This window comes from Chlorocebus sabaeus, chromosome 6, assembly GCF_047675955.1.
Source record: "Chlorocebus sabaeus isolate Y175 chromosome 6, mChlSab1.0.hap1, whole genome shotgun sequence".
In the NCBI taxonomy this organism is placed as follows: domain Eukaryota; kingdom Metazoa; phylum Chordata; class Mammalia; order Primates; family Cercopithecidae; genus Chlorocebus; species Chlorocebus sabaeus.
The window spans coordinates 30089569-30114287 of record NC_132909.1 but is presented as its reverse complement, the minus strand read 5'-3'; the positions used below and the strand labels follow the sequence as shown (position 1 = coordinate 30114287).

General features: G+C 37.0%; 1 pseudogene; it reads right to left on the bottom strand.

Moving 5' to 3' along the window:
• Window positions 1-2797: 2797 nt before the first annotated feature.
• LOC103235479 (SHC SH2 domain-binding protein 1-like) overlaps window positions 2798-24719 on the bottom strand; it is a 47771-nt pseudogene continuing 25849 nt past the window's right edge.

Genomic DNA, 24719 nt, shown 5'->3' with positions numbered 1-24719 from the left:
ATAGGTTAAGTAATGACTCATCCATCCACAGCAGACAATGATGTTTTTGCCTGCAAAGCAGTCTTTCCACCTTCTTCTAGCAACAGAGCCTGCCCCTTTCCCCTAGAAACTGCCCTTCCATCACCTGGAAGGCATCATTCACGAGGCTCTACCCGCTCTCTATCAGGATAGAAACGTGATTTAATAGGAACGATGACTCCATTTCTCTGGTTGTATAGTGAGTGGTCAAAACACAAGCAGAAAATATGGCCAGAGTCAAGCAGATGCTAGAAGAAAGGAGTCTCTCTCTCCAAGTCCATAAAAACTGGGGCTGCTGAGGCCATCTTTGGCACCGCATAGAACAAAGCCAACCTGAGCCTGACAGCCCCACCAGAAAAAGCAGAACTAAAAAGATGGATCCACCAACCATGCCTAAAATCAGCTCTTGTCCTCAGACTTCCTAGTTCCAGGATCGACCCGTATAAGGCCTGCTTGAGCTGAGTTTCTGTCACTTACAACTGAAAGAACTCTGGCAATGGAGTAGAACACAAATACACAGGGATGAGGTGGATTTGTATGTACAGACATAATTTTCCACAAGGTGTTATGGGAAAACAGCAATAGCAATTTTCAGAGCATTATTATATTATGCCTGGTTTGTTGTTTTTAAGATATATATTTTTCTGTTAATAGTGAGAGCTGGCAAAAGAGGAGAACGTTCACTTTAACACTAACACATGAAAGACCTTGAAAAATACTATTTATACACATTTTTAAAAATCACACAATAAAATAAAACTTCATGCATAAAATGTGCATCAAAGCCCAGTCATCAAATTTATCTTAATTTCCAAAGAAGCCCATGGAATATTTTTCCTAGAAAGGAGAAGAAATAGCAGCAGCAAACTGAATTATAAAGAAACAAAGTAGTATTGCTCCCATGAGGTCATCAGTGTTTGATATATAACTTTCTTCATCTCCATCTGGAAAGCCAAATCCAGAAAATAAATATTTCATCATCCTTCTACAACTCTAGGAGAGGGGGATATACTTGAGGTCAAATGATCTCTAGGCAGTTTTTAAAAATACATTCATGTTTACATCTATGGTGCAATGACAGAACAAGAAACCTAGGAAAGGTGATACTTGTGAAGCTCAAATGTAGTCAATTAAGGTACAAAATTTTGCTACCTGCCATATTCAGGTTACACTAAGGGAAGACCAGAAAGACAGAACACAGGGTAGCTCAATCAACACAGAAGACTATCCTTTTTCCACATCAGCATTTTCATCTAAAATGCCAAATCCATACCACTCCAGGATGCTCTCAATACTCCCTACACTATGCCATCTGAGATGTATGACTCTCCATGACTGCGAAAAAATCTACTCTCTGTAACTTAAACAAGACCACATAAGGCCTATTCACTAATAACTAATCACATGAATAAAAATTAATATTAGCTTAGATTTAAACTAAAATCAAAATAAACTCTGAAAAACTATCAGGAACAAGGATGGTATTAACTTCACTGACCTATCTGTATATTGTCTTGACACTCTAGAAAGTTACAAAAGAATATACAAAATCTAAACTCCAAGATAAAGTGAAAATTCAATTGAAAAACCAACATGGTTTTTTTTAAGATGAATAAATGGCTTTATCTTAAAGCATCATATCTAGAGGGAAAAAGAAAAAAGAATAAATGGTTTTTAATCAATATTTGGCTGAAGCTGAAGTAGAATTAATCAGCATTACATTTTAAAACTCTTTGCAACAGGATTTTTAAAAAGAAATTAAAAAAATTTCAGTGATCAAACAATAAATCTAACATATATCCTTCTTCATTTAGTAGCATCTTAAAAATAAGAGGTTTTTTTTTTTTTTTTTTTTTTCCAAATTTAAGAAATAAACATAACCACACTTAGGGAAAAAAAACAGTAATACTCTTTCTGAAACACCAAAAAGATAAAATACTGTGGGTTCTTAAGATAATCACATAGGCTACACTGGCACTATGGTCCATAATGGGTTTGAAAAAATAACAAGATTTGATTTTATTATTTCATCACTATAATCTTAATCATTACGCATATTAATGTCATATACACTTTTTAAATATATATTATTAAAAGCTGTGTCTCAACAATATGATACCAAAAACACACAACCGATATAGGTTGTATAGGTAATCATTTTGACTGTGAAAGAAATATGATCAGAATACTGTTACAATGAAGGAAAAATACCTTCTTTTTAATCATTCTCATTCAGCAATAGTAAAAATGCTCTATGTACACGGTGGCTCTGAACAACACATTTCATCTCTTTTTCAGACCTGCTGTGCTACCTATTGCTGTTTTGATGATTACACAGTTCAACATGAAAATGCATCCCATTCAGATTCCCAATAGTAAGTCTGATTAGGCAGATAACTTCCCAATCATAAAAGCTTTTATTTTAGGACAACTATTATGCAAATCTAGGGTGGAAATCGGACTCACTGTAATTGGGATAAGAAGACACTCTGAGAAGAAGGCTGTACATGTGACATCTATTGCATTTTATGCACTCATCTCGCATTCTCTTCCTTTCTTCCTCCTCTTTGAAGCGCCCGATTAAAGTATAATTACACTAGACAGTTACAAATGGGCTTATTACAAGAGAACTATATGTTTAAGAAAATGAGGCTTTCAGATAAGAAATCTCCAAATATTTTCTGTTATATATTTTTACAATCTTTCTTATAAAGAAGGAGTGTTTGATGTGCAACATCTGCTAACAGAAATAAATCTATACTCAAGCCCAGCAGAATAATCAAATATAAAATACAGACATAAAGCAAACTACAACGGCAACAGTGATTCTTCGGGCAGCGTGTGCAAAATATACTATCTTGCTATCTAATATCATTGTGATCAGAAATGTGCCAAAACACTCTTTCTCATTCCACTTGAACTGGATCCCCATAATTCCAACAAACATCACTTGTGACATTAGGTTGTCATCAGCTTGCATGATCCCCAGTTCACTTAACCTTTTCTTCTTTATCTGGCCTTTTTGTGTAAAGGCAAGAACCAGTTCATTTACAATTTCCCTCAACTTGCTCAGAAAGGTCAGATCTTGCATAAAGCTCCATTTCAGCAGGTGCACATTACATCAGCTCCTCTGGATCTACTCTTTCAGCTACATCTGCCTTTCTACTTGTCTGAATTTTAAGTGCTTTATTTTCTGGAGAAACAAACTATGACAAAGTTCAGTATACAAGCTAGCCCAACTAAAACATGAATATTTCTACACAGTTTGTTAGAGCTTTCAAGTTTTTTCTGCCAAACATTCCTCCTGTCATCGAATTGGAGTTTACAAATTCCTTGCCATAAGAATCTCAATGAGCGACTGTCTTGTTCTTTTATGCGGTTTCCTGATCTTCATACAGGATCACAAATTTTGAACTATTTGTCTACCCTTTTCATCTTAGAATGTTCTCCACTCAACAGATATTTGCTGGATATTTACTATCTGTTAAGCATTGTGTTAGGAACTAGGATGCAGATAGGTAAGACAGTGCTATTTTGCTTTAATTCCCAATCTTGAAGCAAACTCTAGATGAGCCCCATGATCCCAGCCCCCTGGTATTATTTTCATGACGATAAAATGGCAAAAGGACTTTGCACTGCAATTTGTAATGTAATTAAGGTTCCTAATCACTTTTCTCCAGCTGGTTGGAAAAGAGGAAGTCAGAGAGATTCAAAGCATGAAAGGTTTGCCTTGAGGGAGGGTCTCTTTTGCCGAGATAGAGGGGACCATGGGGCAAGAATCTGAGAGCAGCCTCTAGAAGCTAAGTGCAAGCCCCAGCCAACAGCCAACAAGAAAACAGAGACCTCTGTCCTACAACCTACAGAAATGAATTCTGTTGATGAGTAGCATGAATGTGTTCAGAAGTAGGTTCTTCCAACTGAGCTTTTTTTTTTTTTTGAGATGGAGTTTCATTCTTGTTGCCCAGGCTGGAGTGCAATGGCGCAATCTCGGCTCATTGCAACCTCTGCCTCCCGGGTTCAAGCGATTCTCTTGTCTCAGCCTCACGAGCAGTTGGGATCACAGGCATGCACCACCAAACCTGGCTAATTTTGTATTTTTAGTAGAGACGGGGTTTCTCCATGTTGGTCAGACTGGTCTCGAACTCCTGACCTCAGGTGATCTGCCCACCTTGGCCTCCCAAAGTGCTGGGATTACAGGCGTGAGCCATTGTGTCCAGCCCCAACTGAGCTTTCAAATCAGAGCACTGTCCAGCTGACACCTTGACTTTACCCTTCAGACCTGTGAAGAAATAAAGACCTAGTTCTTCAGGAGTGGACCCTGAAGGATGACAAGGAGTACTCTTGAAACCGCTTTAAACTTTCCTTAACTCAGGCAATGCTTAATTCTTCTCTATGACTGAGATTTAGTAGACTGAGATCTATGTCATCACTTTGAAGTTCACAAATATCCAGTGAGTTAGCTCACCTTTGCTGCCAAGAGAGGCAGATGACAGGGAGGCACTTCCTTCTACCAATAAAAAATGGAGGCAAATTCCACTATCCACTCCAGTAAACACAGCCCTCAACCTGGCACATGGATTTCCCCACCTCCAACCTCAACAGAAGCCAGCCGGAGCCACCACTGCTATCACACACCCATCCTCATTCTATCTGTTTATAGAAAGCCAACCACGGCAAGAAGGGAACTGCAGGACCACAGAAACCACAATATCAAAGTTTTGAATGAACAGTTGAACTAGCTGACTTTTGAAAGTTCCTTTCTCCCTCAGATTCTATAATATTATAGCTTTACCAAACTTCTCTTTCTCCATGCCCAAATATATTCCAGCAATCTTAAAAAAAAAAAGAAAAAAGAAAAAGAAAAAAGAAAAAAGCAGGAAGACTCGGATCCTTAATCAGATTTTAATGCTAAAAACAAGTAAATTAGGTCTGATTTTTCTATCTAAAATTCCTAAATATTGCATACCTTCAGTTTCATCTTGGGCATTTTCTTGCAGGTTAGAGAAAATTGTAGCTGTCACCAAGAAAACACCATAACCTTCATTTTATGATATTACTCACCATGGATATTTTGGGAATGTCATAATGCTTATCTAAGAAGACCTGTGACACTGAAACAAATGTTTTAAGGAACTGTCTTTTCAACACTGCCTGCTTAAAAAATCTTGGCTTTTTTCACACTATTTTAAAAATAAAGCAGAAAAACTATGCTGATTGACATGCTGTAGCACAGTGTGATGCAGCATTCCTCTGTCATTTCTGCAGATCTATAGGCAACAAAGCATTCTTGCAAAAGACTTTCAACCATTAGCTACTGATATTATTAGAATTTATATACTATTTAGGCCTTTCAAAATCAGAAAACAATAGGACCCAACATGGGAATGTAATAAAGCATAATTTCTTAGGTGAAATCACTCCAACCTTTAGAAAGCAAGTGTCTCAGCTGATGTTCAGCTTAATGAGGAGCCCTTCCTTGCAACAGCAGGTCCATTCTCACTCAGGGAACCCGCACTTACTCCCATATATTTCTACGCCAGCACCCTGCAAGTTACAATTTAAGATAACAATCAGTTCCAAAAACGCAGGAAGAGTTTTATTACAATCACTTTTTAGCCGTTTACACAGTGCAAATGCAAAGCACAAAGATAAAATGTTTTACAGATAAGCTTTATTAGGTATTTTAAACCAACACTTCATTTGTTCCAGATTAGCAAGTCATTAGCATGCATCATTTTCAAACCACCCCACCCCACCCCAACACACAGACTGAGTGTCAACATTCAATTCCTGTTCCATTGTCTTTCATTTTAGACAAATCAGTTTTCAGATTCTGCCAAAAGTAGAAATCCTTTAACAATTTTGTTGAAAGATGCACTTATTCAAAATGACCATTCTCTCATATACTCAATTAGTGAAGAACAGTATTTGAGTTTAGTAAAGTATAATTTGAGACTAGAAACAAGGCCCTACATTAAAAAAATGCCAGTTATAAGATACCCCAATCCAACTTAAAAATTGCTTCTATGAATTAAGTAATGGTCTTCACCGCTATACAGGTTAAAATTAACAACTAATTCAAATGTCTCCAAACCACATATGTACACACTAACTTATGTATTCTGTTGAGATGTTTTTAAAAATCTGCTAACTGGGACTTAAGCTGAAAAAATGTCAGCTTGGGGTTATGTGCAAAAAAGACATAGGAGTGATTATATTAAAAATACATATACAAATAGTTAAATATCAAACTATCAGGAATCATATCAAATTTAAAAAGAATGGGAATAGCAGCTATCTGGCAAATGATACGATCATATTCAAACTCAGTTATAAAGATGAACAGATAATTTGGCAATTAAAAAGTAACTGCCACTTGTGAAACAATAGGGATGTCTCTATTTTTCCTGCTAGGTATAACCAAAAACCATGGGCATTATATATAAAATAAATATAAGATGAAAAATGGAGAGAAGGTGGCAGACCAGCAACAGACCTCAAGATCCAAGAAAAAACACCAACACACTGGGAAGTTCCCAGGGTTTTCTTTTCATTTCACAATCCCCAGACTTGGAGCTGATGTAGCTGGCAATCCAGTACACAAACAGACAAAGACAAAAAAAGTCCCCAAAATACTGCTTTGTCTAGTCAAACGACTAGGCAACCTAGAAAGACTGAAAACAGATAATAATACCTCCATTCCAGCCAAACAGCACAAAATAAAAGAGCAACCCCATTCCCATCATGCCAGCCAAGGTCGAGAAGAACCTGGACTTTTGCCCTCTGAAGGCTATAACCAGGTATCCCAACACTCCCACTGGGGTGGAATCAGTGAAAGCAAAACAGGGAGCCAGGACTTTCATCCCCACTAACTGGTTACAAGGCCCTCTCTGCAGCAGTATCAGTGAAGACTGAGGAGCCTGGGCTTATACCCCCACCTAGCAGCAACAAGATGCTTGCCCCCTCCTCACTGGGGTGGTGTCAGAGCAAGCGTAGTGGAGATTACAACTTTCACAATTAGCCAATGGTAAGAAGACCAGCCCCGTATACTACAGTGTCAGCAGAGACCAAATGGGAAGCTAGAATTCCCACCCTTAGCCAGCAGTAACAAGGAGCTCCTCCACCCTGCTTGAGTATCAACAGAGGCCAAGGGGAAACTATGACTTCTACCTTAACAAGTTGATGGCCACCTACCCCCATCTTTTATCTTCCTGCAGGAATGTCAGAGAAGTTAGAGAAGATCCAGACTTTCATAATGTAATACAAAAAATGTCCAGGATTCAAATGAAAATTACTCGTCATACCAAGAACCAAGGTGTCAAATTGAATAAGACAATCAACTGATGCCAAAACCAAGATGTCAGAGATGACAGAATTAGCTGACAATAATTTGAAAGCAGCCAGGATAAAAATGCTTCAACGAGCAATTACGAACATACTTCAAACAAATGAAAAATGAGTCTCAGCAAAGAAACAGAACATAGAAAGCATCCAATTAAAATTTTATTTTTATTTTTTATTTCAATAGCTTTAGGACTGTAATATAGTTTGGATATTTGTCCCCACCCAAATCTCATATGGAACTGTAATCTCCAATGCTGAGGGTAGGGTTTGGTGGGAGGTGTTTGGATTATGGGGGCAAATCTCTCTTGGCTTGGTTCTGTCATTTCAATAAGTGAGTTCTTGTGAGATATGGTCATTTAAGTGTGTGCCCCCTCCCACCCCCTTTCACTTGCTCTTGCTTTTGCCATGTGAGGTACCTGCTCCCTCTTTACCTTCCACCATGATTGTAAGCTCCCTGAGGCCTCCCTAGAAGCTAAGCAAATTGCCAACATCATGCTTCCTCTAAAGCCTGCAGAACTATGAGCCAATTAAACCTCTTTTCTTTTTAAATTTAATTATGGCAATGCAAGAACAGCCTAATACAGAAAACTGGTACTGAGGAGTGGGGCATTGCTTTAAAAACACCTGAAAATTTGGAGGCAGCTTTGGAACTGGGTAACAGGCAGAGGTTAGAAAAAGTGTGGAGGGCTCCAAGAAAGACAAGAAGATGAGAAAAAGTTTGGAATTTCTTACAGACTGGTTAAATGGTTATGACCAAAATGCTGACAGTGATACGGACAATGAAGCCCAGCCTCAGATGGACATGAGAAACTTACAAGAAACTGGAGCAAAGGTCACGTGTGTTATGCCTTGGCAAAGAGCTTGGCTGCATTCTATTCATGCCCTAGGAATCTGTGGAAGTTTGCACTACAGAGCAATGACTTAGAGTATCTGGCAGAAGAAATTTCTAAGCCACAAAGCACTCAAAAAGTGGCCTGGCTGCTGCTTCTAACAATCTATGCCCAGATGCAAGAGCAAAGTAATGACTTTAAGCTGGAGCTTTAAAGAGGGAGCAGAGCATAAAAGTTTAGAAAATTTGCAGCCTGGCCATGTGGCAGAGAAAGAAAAAGCTTTCTGGGGGAGAAGAATTCAAGCAAGCTGTGGAACAACTACTTGTTAGATATTTGCTTAACTAAAAGGGATCCAAGTGCTAATATCCAAGACAATGGGGAAAAGGCCTTGAAGGCATTTCAGAGCTCTTCTCACCAGCCCCTTCTATCACAAGCCCAAAGGCCTAGGAGGGAAGAATTGTTTGGGTAGCCAGGGCAAGGTTCCCAAAGCCTGCACAACCTCAGGACAATGCTCCCCACATTCTGGCTGTTCTGGCTCCAGCTGTGGCTCAAAGAGTCGCAGATACTGCTCGTGCCACCAATCCAGAGTGGGTAAGCCACCATAGCCTTTTGCAGCTTCCACATGGTGTTAAGCCTGTGAGTGCACAAAGCATAAGAGTGCATGAGGCTTGGTACCCTCTACATAGATTTCAGAGGACATGAAAAGAAATCAGGCACATTCCTCAGCCCCGGGCTCAAAACAAACAAGCCCAGTACAAACACATCCCATCCTCCCATCCCACCACATATTGCCATATATCTCTCAAACTTCCTGAGCCCAGTACAAACACATCCTATCCTCCCATCCCACCACATATCGCCATATATCTCTCAAACTCCCTGAGCCCAGTACAAACACCACCTGGAAAGTCTCCGATAAGGAGGCAGCCGTTCAAAGTTTTACTGAAAGCACGGGAACCAAAAGAATTCCTTTGTTCCCCTGTAACTTTCGGGCTATAAAAAGCAAACACTCGCATTGTTCGGGGCCCTCTTGTATGCTGTGGAATGGAGGGACCAGGTTCGAACTTATAGTAAAGATCCTTGCCGCTTGGCTTTGACTCTGGACTCTGGTGGTCTTCTTTGGGGAACAAGCGGTCTGGGCACAACAGACGTACAGAAAAGCCTGCTGGGTGTCCAGATAGAAGTCTACTGTAGGGGAAGAGCCCCCATGGAGAACCTCTACTAAGGCAGTGCCTAGAGGAAATGTGGGGATGGAACCTCTAGAGTCCCCACTGGAGCACTGCCTAGTGAAGCTGTGAGAAGCAGGTGGCCAAACTCCAGATCTGAGAATGGTAGATCCTCCATCAGCTTGCACCCTGAGCCTGGAAAAGCCACAGGCACTCAACAGCCAGTGAGAGCAGCTGCAGGAGCTGAACTCTCGAAAGGCACAGGGGAAGAGCTGCCCAAGGCCTCAGGAGCTCACCCCTTCCATCAGTGTAACTTGGGTATGGGACATGGAGTCAATGGAGATTTTTTTGGAGCTTTAAGATTTCATGACTGCCCCGCTGGGTTTTAAACCTGTATGGGGCCTGTAACCCCTTTCTTTTGTCTGGTTCCTCCCTTGTGGAATGGGAATGTTTACCCAATGACTATAGCTCCATTCTATCTTGGAAGTACATAACTTCCTTTTGACTTTACAGGCTCATTTGTGGACTGGACTTGCCTTGTTCAGATGAGACTCAGATGAGATTTTGAACCTTAAACTTTGAGTTAATGTTGGAACAAGTTAAGACTTTGGGTGACTATTGGGAAGGCATGATTGTATTTTGCAATGTGAGAGAGACACGAGATTTGGGAGAGTCCGAGGCAGAATGATATAGTTTGGATATACATTTTTCCCTGCCAACATCTCATGTTGAATTGTAATCCCCAATGCTGAAGGTGGGGCCTGGTGGTAGGTTTTTGGATCATGGGGGCAGATCTCTCATGGCCTGATGCTGTCTTTAGGATAGTAAGTGAGACCTTGTGAGATCTGGTCATTTAAAAGTGTATGATACCTCCAGCCCCTCTATCTCTCTCTTGCTCCTGGTCCAGCCAGGAGCCGCAATATGCCAGCTCCCCCTCTGGCTTCTGCCATAATAGTAAGCTTCCTGAGACCTCCCTAGAAGCAGATGCCACTATGCTTCCTATATAGTCTGCAGAACCATTAGCCAATTAAACCCCTTTTCCTATAAACTACCCAGCCTCACATATTTCTTTATAGCAGTGCAAGAACATCCTAATACAGAGTACATGTGCTTTTTGGTTACAGGATGAATTGTATAGTGGTGGAGAGTCTGGGATTTTAGAATATACATCACCCAAATAGTACACATTGTACCCAACAGGTAGTTTTTCATCCTTCACCCTCCTTCCAACCTTATCTATTCTGAGCCTCCAATGTTGGTGATACCAGTCTGTAAGCCTTTGTACACCTAAAGCTTAGCTCCCACTTGTAAGTGACAACATGTAGTATTTGATTTTCCACTCCTGAGTTACTTCCTGTAGAATAATGGTCTCCAGCTTGATCTAAGTTGCTGCAAAAGACATTATTTATTTTTCATAGTTCATTATTTTCTGAGTAGTATTTCATGGTGTGTATATACATACATATACACACACACACACACACACACAAAAAAAAAATTTTAGAACTGAAGAATAATTGAAATAAATAGCTCAATGATAAGTTCAACAGCAGAATGAAAAGAACAGAGGAAAGAAACAGTGCATACAAAGATAGAACAATAAAAATTACCCTATCTGAACAATAGAAATTAAACTGAAAAATAAACATAAACAGAGCTTCAGGGACCTAATTGGACTATAACAAAAGATCCAATATTTGTGTCATTACAGACCTGGAAGGAGAGGAGAAAGAAGGTGAGGCCAAAAAGGTAATTGAGGAAATAATGACTAAAAGCTCCCACATTTGGTAAGACACAATAAGCCCATAGAGTCAAGAAGCTGAGCAAACTCCACACAGGATAAACTCAAATAAATCTGTGAAAACATATATCATAATTAAATTACTGAAAACTAATGGCAAAAACAAAAAGAAAGTATTGAAAGCATCAGTGAAAAATTTACACCTTACCCACTGGAGAGAAATTGTGATTGAGAGCATCAGAAACCATGGATGGCAGACAAAAGAGGCCCAGTATTATTTAAGGGTGGAAAGAAAAAAACTGTCAATCCAGAATCCTATAGCCAGTAAAGATATTCCTCAGGAATGATGAAGAAATCAAAACATTCTAAGAAGAAGAGAAACTAAGATAATTAGCAACCAGCAGATCTACTCTAATAGAATGGGTAAAGAAAGTTCTCTGAACAAAAGAGAAATAATAAAAGAGGGAACCTTGGAACATCAGAAAGGAAAAAGAAGCAAAAGTAAGCAAAAATACCAGTAAATAGGCTTTCCTTCTCCTCTTGAGTTTAAATTATGTTTGAAATTTGAAATGAAAATATTATCACTGTCTAATGTGGTTCTATATGTACATAAAGGAGATGTTTAAGGCAATTATAAAAAGAAATTGCAGGGAGCCAAAGGCTGGTGGGATGTGACCAACTCAGCATTCCACTGGAGGCTGTATGATCAAACAACAAACTGTTTTTCATGAATGCAGGATGTAGGCAAACTCACGACTGCTCCTGCTGACAGAAGGTTTGCTGGAGGCAATCACTCCCTGGTGCTGAGGTTATCTACTGTGACATCTACAGCCCGTTGTTCAAAGACTGCATTCTTGCAAGCCTGCTCTGGACCAAGCAGCTGATCCCTTCTTCCATTCCCCTTCTCACTATCTCTTTTGCCTAATAAATATGGAAGACTGTGTAAAGCTCAGGGCTCTTGTCCACTAGAGGCAAGGTGCCCCCTGACTGCTTCTTCTAAATATACTCTTTGGTCTCTTGTCTTTTATTCCCACATTTGCCCAGCTTTGTTTGGTCCCCCTAGGTTCATGCGGGTTACATAGTGGTGCCACGATCAGCGACAGAATCGGGTGCTCCACAAGAGATGTAAAGAAAAGCAGAGTTTCTCTACTTGACTTGAACTGGTGAATGAAGACACCAGTAAACTGTGAGGCTATGTACATATATTACCTGAAGCAATCACTAAAAAAAATAGTTATACAAAAAGATATACTCAAAAACAAATGAAACTATGAAAACTGCTCAGGTAATCCCCAGGATGGCAGAAAAATGCAAATCAAGAAATAAAAAGCAGAACAAACAGAAAACAACAAATAGATTAATGACTAAACATCAATAATTAAATGTAAATGGTCTAAATATAAAGACATTAAAAGACACAGATTCACGGAGTGGATTAAAAACATGACTCAACTATAGGCTGTCAACAACCAAATTTAAACAAAATAATATAGGCAAGTTGAAAGTAAAATGGTGGAAAAAGATGTATCATGCAAACATTAATCAAGGGAAGGCAAGTGTGGATATATTAATGTCAGATAAGGTAGACTTTGGAGCAAAGAAAATTACCAGAGACAGATAATAACATTATATAATCAGAAATATGTTTCACCAAAATGACAACATAGCAATCCTAAATAGGCATACAACAAATAACAGAACTGCAAGATACGTGAAGCAAAGACTAACAGAACTGAAAAGCCAAACATATCCATACTTGTGCTTAGAGATGCTAGCAACCCTATATCAAAACTGACAGAATTACTAAACAGAAAATCAGAAAGAATACAGAAAAACTCAATAATACCACCAACCAATTTGATCTAGTTGATATTTATAGAATGAAATACCCAACAACAGCAGAATACGTATTCTTTTCATAGGGTCACTTTACACTTAACAAGATAGACCACATCTTGGGTCATGAAGCAAACCTCAACAAATTTCAAAGAGCTTAAGTCATACACTGTGTTTTCTGACAACCATGGAATCAAACTAGGGATCAACTAAAAGATAATAGTAATACTACCAATACTTAGAAACTAACACTTCTAAATTCTGCATGGGTCAAATAATGAAAATACAAAATATAAAAATTTGTGGAACACAGCTAAAGTAATGCTGAGAGGGAAGTTTGTTAACATTAAGTGTGCACATTAATCAAAAGCAAAACAAACCCAAAACAGGCAGAGGGAATGACATAATAAAAACAGCAAAAACCAATGAAATTGAAAACAGAACAATTTCTAAAAATCAATGAAACAGAGTTGGTTCTTAAAAGAGAGAGAACAAACGAGCTACCAATATAGATTACGAAACAGAGATTATCACTACAGACCCTGCCAACATCAAAAGAAAAGACTATAAAAAATTCCGATATATGTAAATTTGACAACTTAGAAGAAACAGTTCAATACTGCTAAAACAAAAACTACCAAAATTTACTCTATACAAAATAGGGCATTTGAATAGTTCTTTACCTATTAAGAAAATTGAATTCATAATTTTAAAAATTCCAAAAGATAAATTTCGTGGCCCAGATGGTTTCATTGGAGAAATCTATTAAACATTTGAAGAATTAACAGTAATTCTACAAAATTTCTTCTAGAAAATAAGAGAAAAATAATGCTTCAGAGTTCATTTTATGAAGCTAGTATTAGTGATACCCAAACCAAAGACAGGAGTTCAAAAAAACAAAACTACAGACCAATATTCTTTATGAATATAGATGCAAAATTTCCTCATAAAACATTAGCAAGTACAAGTCAGCAAAATATAAAAAGATTATACACTATGGCAAAGTGGTATTTATGCCATTGAGGCAAGGGTGGTTCAAAATTTGAAAGTCAACCAGTATAACCCATCATTATTTTTTTTTTCTAATAATAAAAATCAGGTGATCATCTCAGGAAATGCAGAAAAAGCATTAAGGAAAGTCAACATTCATTTATGATAAAAGTTCTCAGAAAAAGAGAAATAGAGGAGAACTTCTTTAACTTGATAAAGAATATCCATAAAACACCTAATTAACCTCATTCTTAATGATGAAATATTGAATATACTCCCCATAACATGAAAAATAAAGTTAAGCTATCTACTCTTATTCAAAATAGTGCTGGAAGTTCTAGCCAGTGTAATAAGGCAAGAAATTTAAAAAAAAAAAAAAAAAAAAAAAAAAGGCATACTAATCAGAAAACAAAACAAAAACAAGAAAAAACAACTTTTGATACTTACAGATAACATGATTGTCTACATAGAAAATCCCAAGGAATCTACAAAAACACTTCTATAACTAATAGGTAACATTCAGCAAGGTCACAAAATACAAAATGAACATACAGAAATCAATTCTATTTCTATATACTAGCAATAAACATACGAACATTGAACTTAAAAATATAGTATGACAATCTAATAATAACAAGCAATGGAGAAAAAACTCCCTATTCAATAAATTTTGCTGGTATAACTGGCTAGCCATATGCAGAAGATTGAAACTGAACCTCTTCCTTTCACTGTATTAAAAAACCAACTGAAAATGGATTAAAGACTTAAAAGTAAGATCTAAAAGTATAAAAACCTTAGAAGAAAAACTAAAGAGCTACTGCAGGGTATCAGCAGAGTAAACGACCTACAGAATGAGAGTAAATATTTGTAAGCTATGCATCTGACAAAGTCTTAATGGCTAGAATCTATAAGAAAAAAAAAGGCAAAAACCAAACAAACCCATTTAAAAATGGGTAAAGGACATAAACAGACACTTCTGAAAAGAAGATATACACATGGCCAACAAGCATATGAAAAAATATTCAATATCAGTAATCAGAGAAATGCAAATAAAAGCCACAATGAGATACCATCTCACATCAGTCAGAATGGTCGTAATTAAAGTCAAAAAATAGCAGATGTTGGTGAAGTTACAGAAAAAGGCATGCTTAAACACTCTTGGTGGTACTGTAAATTAATTCAGTCACTATGGAAAGCAGTTTCAAGATTTTTCAGTGACCTTAAAACACAACTACCATTTGACCTAACAATCCTATTACTGGATATATACCCAAAGGAATATAAATCATTCTACCAAAAAGACACACAAACTCATATGTTCATTGCAGCACTAGTCACAATAGCAAAGACATGGGAACAACTTAGATGCCCATCAATGGTGGACTGGATAAAGAAAATGTGGTAAATATATACCGTGGAATACTACACAGACATAAAAAAATCGTGTCCCTTGAAGCAACATGGATGCAAATGGAGGTCATTATTCTAAGCAAGTTAACACTGGAACAGAAAACCAAATACTGCATGTTCTCACTTATAAATGGGAGCTAAAAACTCAGGACACATGGACACAAAGATGGGAACAACAGACAACAGAACCTACTTTAGCGGGGAGAGTGGTAGGTGAATAAAGGTCAAAAAACCTACCTATTGGATACTGTGCTCACTACTTGAGTGGCTAAATCATTTGCACATCAAACCCCAGTGACATACAATTTACTCATGTAATGAACCTGCGCATGTCCCTCATGAATCTAAAATGAAATCTAAAATAAAAAAACAAAACACAAACAACAATTGTATGCTGAAGACTACATAATGTTGATGAAAGAAATCAAAGATATAAATAAACAGAGAAATATGTTCACAGACTGGAAGACTCAACATAATAAAGATGTCAATTCTTCCCAAATTTATATACAAGTTTATTAAAATTCCTATCAAAATTTCAGCATGATTTGTGTATACAAAATTATTCTAAAATTTATATTGAAAGGCAAAGAACTTGGGTAGCTAAAACAATTTTCATAGAGACCAAGTGGGAGAAATCACTCTATTTGATTTCAAGATGTAAATCCAGCTACAGGTATTAGTGAAGAAATAGGATCAGTGGATCAGTGAAACAGAATAGAGAACACAGAAATAGACCTATACAAATATGCCCAAACAATATTTGAAAAAAACGTAAAACCAATTTATTGGAGGAAGGACAATCTTTTCAAGAAATGGTAAAGGAGCAACTGGACATCCACAGGCAAAAAAAATGAACCTTGACCTAAACCTCCCATCTTACAGCAAAATTACTAAGAACTGGATCACAACTTTATATAGAATGTAAAACCATAAAAATTTCAGAAAAAGATAGGGGAAAATATTTTGAAATCTACAGCTAGGCAAAGAGTTCTTAAACTTAACACTGAAAAGCTCAATCCATAAAAGGAAAAATTGATAAATTGGACAAAATAAAAACTTTACTCTGTAAAAGCCCATATAAAGAAGATAAAAAGACTAGCTACAACGCAGCAGAAAGTATCCGCAAAACACACACTTGACAAAGGACTAGTATTCTAGAATATATATATAACTCTCAAAACTACAGTAAAAAAGGACAAACAATCCAATTAGAAAATAGGCAAAAGTCACAAATAGACATCTCACTAAAGAGGATAGAAGAACAGCAAATAAGCCTATGAACAAATGTTCAACATCGTTAACCACTATGGAAATAATTAAACCCACAGTTAGACAGTACTACACACCTATCAGAATGGCTAAAACAAAAAATAGTGAAAACATCAAATGCTTTCAGGATATGAAGAAACTGGATCACTCAAACATTGCTAGTGGGAATTGAAAATGGTACAACCACTCTGGAGAACAGTCTGGCAGTTTCCTTAAAAAACTAAACATGCAACTGCCATAGGACCTACAATTGTATTCCCAGGCATTTACTCCGAAGAAATAAAAAGCATAGTCTCACCAAAATCTGTACACAAATGCTTATAGCAGCTTTAGAGACAATAGGCAAAAACTGAAAATAATCTAGCTGTCCTCCAATGGGTAAATAAACAAACTGTAGAACAACCACACATTGGACTACTACCCAACAATAAAAAGGAACAAATTACGGGTACATACAGCAACTGGGATGAGGCTCCAGAGAATTATGCTAAGTGACAAATGCCAGTCCCACAAGGTCATATCCCAAAAGGAATGTGATTTCATTTTTAAAACTTTTTTGAAATGATGAAATAATAGAAATGGAAAACAGATTAAGGTTTGCTAGCAGTTAAGGAAGAGACTGGTGGGAGAGGGAAGTAAGTGAATGTGGCTATAAAAGGGCAACTGGAGGAATCCCTGTGGTGATGGATGTGCTCCTCAGCCTAACTGAATGTCAGCACTCTGGCTGTGCTACGATACTGTGGTTTCATAAGGTGTCACCACTGGGCGAAACTGGTAAAGAGCGTACATACAGGATCTCTCTGTGTTATCTCTTACAACAGTAGTCAATCTATAATTACCTCAAAATAAAAAGTAATTAAATAAAAGCAACTGAGCTTTAATTGTTACAAAATTGTTTACAAAGTTATAATTTTAAGGTCTAAAATTCTCTGAAAATTACCATAAATCATGAGATTTATTTTTCTTACTAATCTATGTTTTGAAAATGCTACATAAGAACCTTGTACAATTGAGCTTGCATGACTTAGTAGAAATAAATGTCTGAACTTCTTTGAAGAAAGAGAATAGGAGTATGCACTTACATCTTGGTCTCATATTTTATATATTTATTTACAACTTAAACTCAAACTATTTCCCCAAAAAAGCTCATCATATCTTGTCACCGTGTAAATCCAAGTTCTTCATTAAAAATTCTACTGATGTGCGTGCTGTGTCTCATGCTACTTCACACGGCAGCACAGTTTTCTGATGGAGTCTCACTATGGTGAGTGTCTGTGATGAAAACATACAGCTGACTGCTTTAAGAAGTAATGTACCTTTTCCAGTATCAGGGACAGCCTGGAGCTGACATTAGATATAGTCTAAACATTTAATAGCTTCCATTTAAACTTGAATTAGAAATTCGTAAAATACAAAACATGACTATTTTGAGTTATTTTCTAAAATCTAAAAGCAACATTCTTAAAAAAGAATGACTTGACCTCAGAAATGCAATAGCACTTTTCATTACCACAAAAGAATATCAGAGAGCAACTTTGCCCCATATCTTGAGAAAAAAATATCTTATTCAAGAAAGAAGACACAGATCCTAGGAAACAAATACTACTGCAATGTGAAGACAGCTAGTTTCAGTCTAGTGATAAATTGAAAACAATGAACACAGACCACCACATTGGAAAGTATTAAAAGAAAAAGATGACTGCACCGAGAAGAAATTAGTATTAAACTAACACATTTTCAAGAATAGGCTGAACTATTTTTCACTTCAGGGTAAGATTCCTAAGTTGTCATGCTGTGTACACAAATAAATAATCAGTCTTCCACATATAGGCATATTGTCATTTCAACAATATTCAGTCTCTTTACCAGGAGTAGATTCCATCTCAAGAAATCATCTTCTTTGCTCATCCATAAAAAGCAACTCCTCACCTGTTCAAGTTTTGTCACAAGATTATAGCAACTCAGTCCCATCTCCAGACTCCACTTCTAATTCTGGTTCTCCCACTATTTCTACTACATCTGCAGTTACTTCCTCCACTGACGTCTTGACCCTGAAAGAGTGTGGGAGTGTTGGAATTAACTTCTCCCAAACTCATGTTAATGTTGACATTCTGACCTCATCTCATAATTCTTGAATGCTCTTAGTGACATCTAAGTGGTGAATCCTTCCCAGAAGGTTTTCAATTGACTCTGCCCAGATCCATCAGAGAAATCACTATCAATTGAAGCTATAGTTTATGAAGTCTATTTCTTAAATATTACGACTTGAAAGTCAAAATTACTCCTTGATCCATGGGCTGCAGAATGGATGTTGTGTTAGCACAAAAAGAACATTAATCTCCTGGCACATTTCTGTCAGAGCTCTCAGGTGGCCAGGTGCATTGTTCAGTAAGCAATAATATTTTGGAAGGATTTTTTTTTTTTTCCTGAGCAGTACATCTCAACAGTGGGCTTGAAATATTCAGCAAACAATGCAAACAACGGATGTGCTACCACCCAGGCTCTGTTGTTCCATTTCTAGAGCACAGGCAGAATAGATACAGCGTAATTCTTAAGGGCCCTAAGATTTTCAGAATTGTAAATGAGCACTGATTCAACTTAAAGTCACCCGTAAAAGAGTTGGCCAGTCTTTTGAAGCTCTGAAGCCAACTAATGACTTTTCTCTAGTTATGAAAGTCCTAGATGCATCTTCTTCCAATAGAAGGTCTTTTCATCTACAGTGAAAATCTGTTGTAGTGTAGCCACCTTCGTAAGTGATTTCAGCTAGCTCTTCTGGATAGCTTGCCACACCTTCTACAATAGAAACTGCTGCTTCACCTTGCACTTTCATGTTACAGAGATGGCTTGATTCCTTAAACCTCATTAACCAACCTCTGCTAGCCAACTTTTTCTTCTGTAGCTCCCTTGCCTCTCTCAGCCTTCATAGAATTAAAAAGAGTTAGGACCTTGCTGTGTAGGCTTATGCTTAAGGGAATGTTGTAGCTGCTTTAATCTTCTATCCTGACCACTAAAACTTTCTCCATATTAGTAATAACGCTGTTTTGCTTTCTTATTCATGTGTTTGGCTTTTGACTTGCCTTTCTCACTAGGCTTAATCATTTCTAGACTTTGTTTAATGTGAGGGACGTGCAACTCTTCCTTTCACTTGAACACATAGATGCCATTGTAGGGTTATTAATTGGTCTCCTTTCAATATTGCTTTGTCTCAGAATAGAGAAGTTCAAGAAGAGGGAGAGAGAAGGGAGCATGGCTGATTGTAGGAACAGTCAGAACACACAAAACACTTACTAAGTTCACCATTTTCTATGGTGATGCAGTTCATGTCACCCAAAACAATTACAGTAGTAATATCAAAGACCACTGGTCACAGATCAGCATAACAAATATAAAATAAAAATGTTTGAAATATTGTGAGAATTACCAAAATGTCACACAAAGGCATAAAGTGAGCACCAGTTATTGGAAAAATGAGGCCAAGTAGACTTGCTCGAAGCAGGGTTACCACAAACCTTCAATGTATAAAACATTCAATATCTGCGAAGCACAATAAAACAAGGTATTCCTGGACTTAACAGTGGCATTTCATTAAATTCTCTCTTCCATAGAAAGTAAAAGTTTTTCTTCAAAGCCTAGAATGAGTAAATACACCAAACAGTTAGACACTTACTTAAGATTCCTTCCACAACACCATGCTGAACAAATCTTAAGCCTGAGATGTTAATATCCTCATTCATGCAGTCCACAGAAGTGTCACCATTTTCCCTATTTTCTATCACAATATCAATTGGTAGACCACATCCTAAGGGAAAACAGAAACATTTAAGGTAGGTGAGGGGAAATGTCCAAACACAAAAATGTAGAACACATTTCTCTACATGAAATGTAGAGACTCGAAATGACAATGAGACCAGCCAACCCAGATGCATTTAAATAAAGTTGATCTCCCCACATATCCTATTTAAACCAGGGCATCAAATTTTTAACAGTAACAACTTCCCAATGTGTCCCCATATGAGCAAGACTACTCTATCAGCCATCTCAGACCAGCCCAGCACAAAATTCACATACAAAGCTGCCATAAAAGTTAAAAAATAATCCTAAGGACCTACAGCTGGGAGAAAGGGCTTTAAAGCATTCAGCACTCTTAAGCTTTTTTCTAATTGCATGGGTGCTGTAGAAGGAACCTTAAGTATCTGAGATTCTATGATTCTAATATAAATTACATTTGAATAAACCTAAGCAGTTCTCAGGATTACCTAATTTTAATATTCTTGTAGAAAGAATGACTTAAAATCTGACAAACTGACTTAGGACAGTTTAGCTACAGGAAAAAACAGTCTACCTCATTAATTAACAAAAACCATCAGATCTCTATAAATCTTAATCAAATCAATAATATAGGCCAAGCCTCTGAGTGCGCTTACAAAACCTTGAAATACCAGAAAACTAAAAATCTCGCTTGACTTTCATTATAAAACAGAAGACAAACACACAGACAAAGCTGTAAGAAAGACAGACCTCATTGTCTAATGATAAGTCCTTGAGTACATGAAAGCAGTAACTGCAGTAAACAGGCAAAGCCACTGAACTTATCTGTACTTGAAGGGTACAGACAAGCCTTTGGGGGCACTAGAGAAGGCAAGACGACTCCATACACTAGAATGCTATCGGGGTGGTCTAGAAATGACTGAACAGTGAGTAATTTTGTTTCTGATTCTGTATGTGTCTGCCTGTACTTTGAATATTTTCCATAATAACCATTGTTTCTTTTTACCATTAGAAAAATTAAAAATAGAAAATTATTGCATATTGAAGAAAAAACAGATTTTTACACAAATTATGTATTCTTACCAATTTAAAACATAAAGCCATTACCTAAAGTGAACAGATTTTCTAAAGAAGAAAGAGAAGCCCAACTATAAGTACTATTAATACCCTGCACATAGTAGGTACTCAATATATCTCGTTTTAAGTGTTAGCTATAGATTACCATCAGATAAGCTTTAATTTACTCATAAGCAAGTGCTCCATATATTCACACCAGAGATACCATTTGATTCCTCAGTTCTCAGAAATGTCCTCTGTTAGTAAATTTACAGTCATTTTTACACTCAACTATCAGAATTTGATAGGTTATTTATGACACTCTGGCAATTACATTGCAATTTCCTCACCAATCTAAGAACTCTTATCTACTATACAATTTATAATATCAATGTTATTTTTACTCTGCCAAAAAATAAAGTGTTTTTATTGCAGTGATTTATCCTGCAGATGTGTTACTTATACATACACATCTATTATAAATCAAGCATTGGAGATGAGAAAGAACAAAATTAACAAACATAAAACAAAAAAGGGAGTGAGATGATGTCCTAGTGAACAGCAGGAAATTAAACTCCCAGCCTTGCTTCCATTAAGAAATTTTGACGAGATAAAGATCAAGAGCACAGCTTAAGCAGTTTGTGAACAGCTGCACAAGTCCCAAAATGATATATGATTTTTTTGCATTACAAGCTTCATTGCTAACTTGTAGCAGTTTTGGTAAATAGTTGAACAGGTACAATTAAATTTGATACATTATGGAAATACACAGGACCAGGATGAACAATTGTAATCTAAACTTAGGAATTACTCCAAATGAACAAAAAGATTATAACTTGAAAAGTTATTTTTAATAGATATTAAAGATATCTATTAAAGCAGATAATAGTTATCTATTTATTAACTAATATATTTATTTTAATATTAATATTTCAACATTGTTTTCAAAAGCATACTGTGTCGAGAGACAAAGTGTAGCATTTGTGACACTCAGCAAACTTTTAGAGAATTAAGATAATTTTTGATACCAATTTCAAGTAAAATGTCCTTCACCATATCTCTCATAAAAATAAGCTAAATTTAAAACAAAAAAGTCATGCACTAAGATATCACAATATCTATGAGATAAGAGCAAGCAACAAACTAAAAACTACTGAAATTTTAAAAATATATTGTTGCAATTTTTTTTTTTTTTTAATTCTAGAAATTTGACATCCTTTCCATAAATCACTACAATCTGTAAAGCATGCTTCTTCCTCATGGTCTTTTTTCTATATAGGCCTGTAAGTAACTTCCCAACATATACACTGCTACAAAGAACCACAAGTCCATTTACTCAAAAACTGGGTCAACTCCTTTTAAGCTTCCAATGCCTTTAATGTTTCAAGGCAATTCAATAATTCATTTGAAGTCAAATAGGTTGAAATCACATTCTTGGAGCTTTGACAAGAACAGTTGTTTATTGTCTACTTAATCATGTCATACATGAGAGTTTGATTGTGTCTTCCATACCCACTTTCCAACTCAATGGAGTCAACACTGCACTCCATTATGCCATGTACCACAAAATGGCCAGGACAAACAATAACAGTGTCACCTTCATAGTAGGCATTTATAACAATGGATCACTACAGAACTAGAAAACAACATACTTGCAAATATACACCCTCACATGGTTTGGATCTGTGTCCCCACCCAAGCTGCATGTTCAATTGTAATCCCCAATGTTGGATGTGGGGCCTAGTGGGAGGTGACTGGGTCATGGGGACAGTTTGTAACAGTTTAATACCATCCTCCTAGTGCTGTCTCATGATAGAGTTCTCATGAGATCTGGTTGTTTAAAAGTACATAGCACCTACCCTCTCTCTCTCTCTCTCTCTCCCTCCTGCTCCAGCCATGTAAGCTTTGCCTGCTTCCCCTTCACCTTCCGCCATGACTGTAAGTTTCCTGAGGCCTCCCCTGCCATGTGTCCTTATGACCTACAGAACTGTGAGCCAATTAAACCTCTTTTCTTTATAAATTACCCTGTTTCAGGTATTTATAGGCTGTGTGCAAAGTGACAAATATACACCCCCCACAAAGCAAGTTGAGTATTATTCCAAGTGCCTTCATATCTCACTCTGAAAATAGAGCCAACACTGCACACTGAAGCATCTCCTTTGGTAGTGGACGGAACCAAATGAACACCTGGTAAATGGCTACTGCTGATGAAAGGCAGGGTTCTCACTACTTCCTATATAACAGAAAACCATCTCTGGGAAGCTTTTGGTAGAATTCATGAAAACATATGGTGAATCAGAAGGAAAAAAGCCACTTGCAGCAAGAAATTCTCCTTTTACCTGTATTTCTATCTCTTCCCCCAAGGCACCTGGCAAAGCCTGTCCATAGGGTCCACAGCAGATCAGTCATCTTGGTGAAGGAGATCTCATGGGTGGAACTACTGACCACTGGATGGACACCCTTTGCTTAGATGTTAGAATTCTGATAATCAAACACATACCATGAAGAAACCAAACAGACGTATCAGTTCTCAGTAAGACAGCGAGGAAGAAAAGATGCTAACTAGCTAAGAATTACAAAGACACACATACCTCAACAAAGGATTCTCCACGAGTTTTAGCTTTTGCTTCACCTGTTCAATCTCTGAATACAATTTTAACCCTTCAACCATGGAGATATTTTCCTGCTCAAAGCTACAATTTGACAAACTGCTTCTCAGATTAAAAAATTTGCTGTAAATCTCCTCACATTGAGACAACAGATTGTGGCTGTCACGTCCTGAAGGAACTCCAGTTTTCAAGAATGTCATAATGCCTGAGAGTTTAAAAGCAAACTGAAATCCATTGCCTTTCAGACACATTTTTTCTCATTAAGAAAGCCCATGTAGTCCTCAAAGACCCACTAAGAAAAGTGCTTTATAACTCAGGTACATGTTAAGTCTCCCTGAATAGTACTCTAAGTGGTAGCCGTTGAAAGTTTGAAGCACCACTTCATTAAAGTCACTAATTTTTCCTTCTTTCGAGGAATTGTTTTTTCTTAGATCCAAACATTTATGCTTTAGAATTACCTAAAGTTCATATTGTACAATTTGTAATCATTATTTAATAAGAAATTATTTTCTTCTCATATATTACATTCAAAATCTTAATAAGGAGTGGGTGGCAAGGCCCAACTGGGGAATAGGTGTATAGAACGAAGTAAATTGTTTCACAATGGTTAAGACTGCCATGTTTTTCAGAGATCTGAATGTAATTTTAAAATGTTTTAAAAGATTACCATATTTATAGG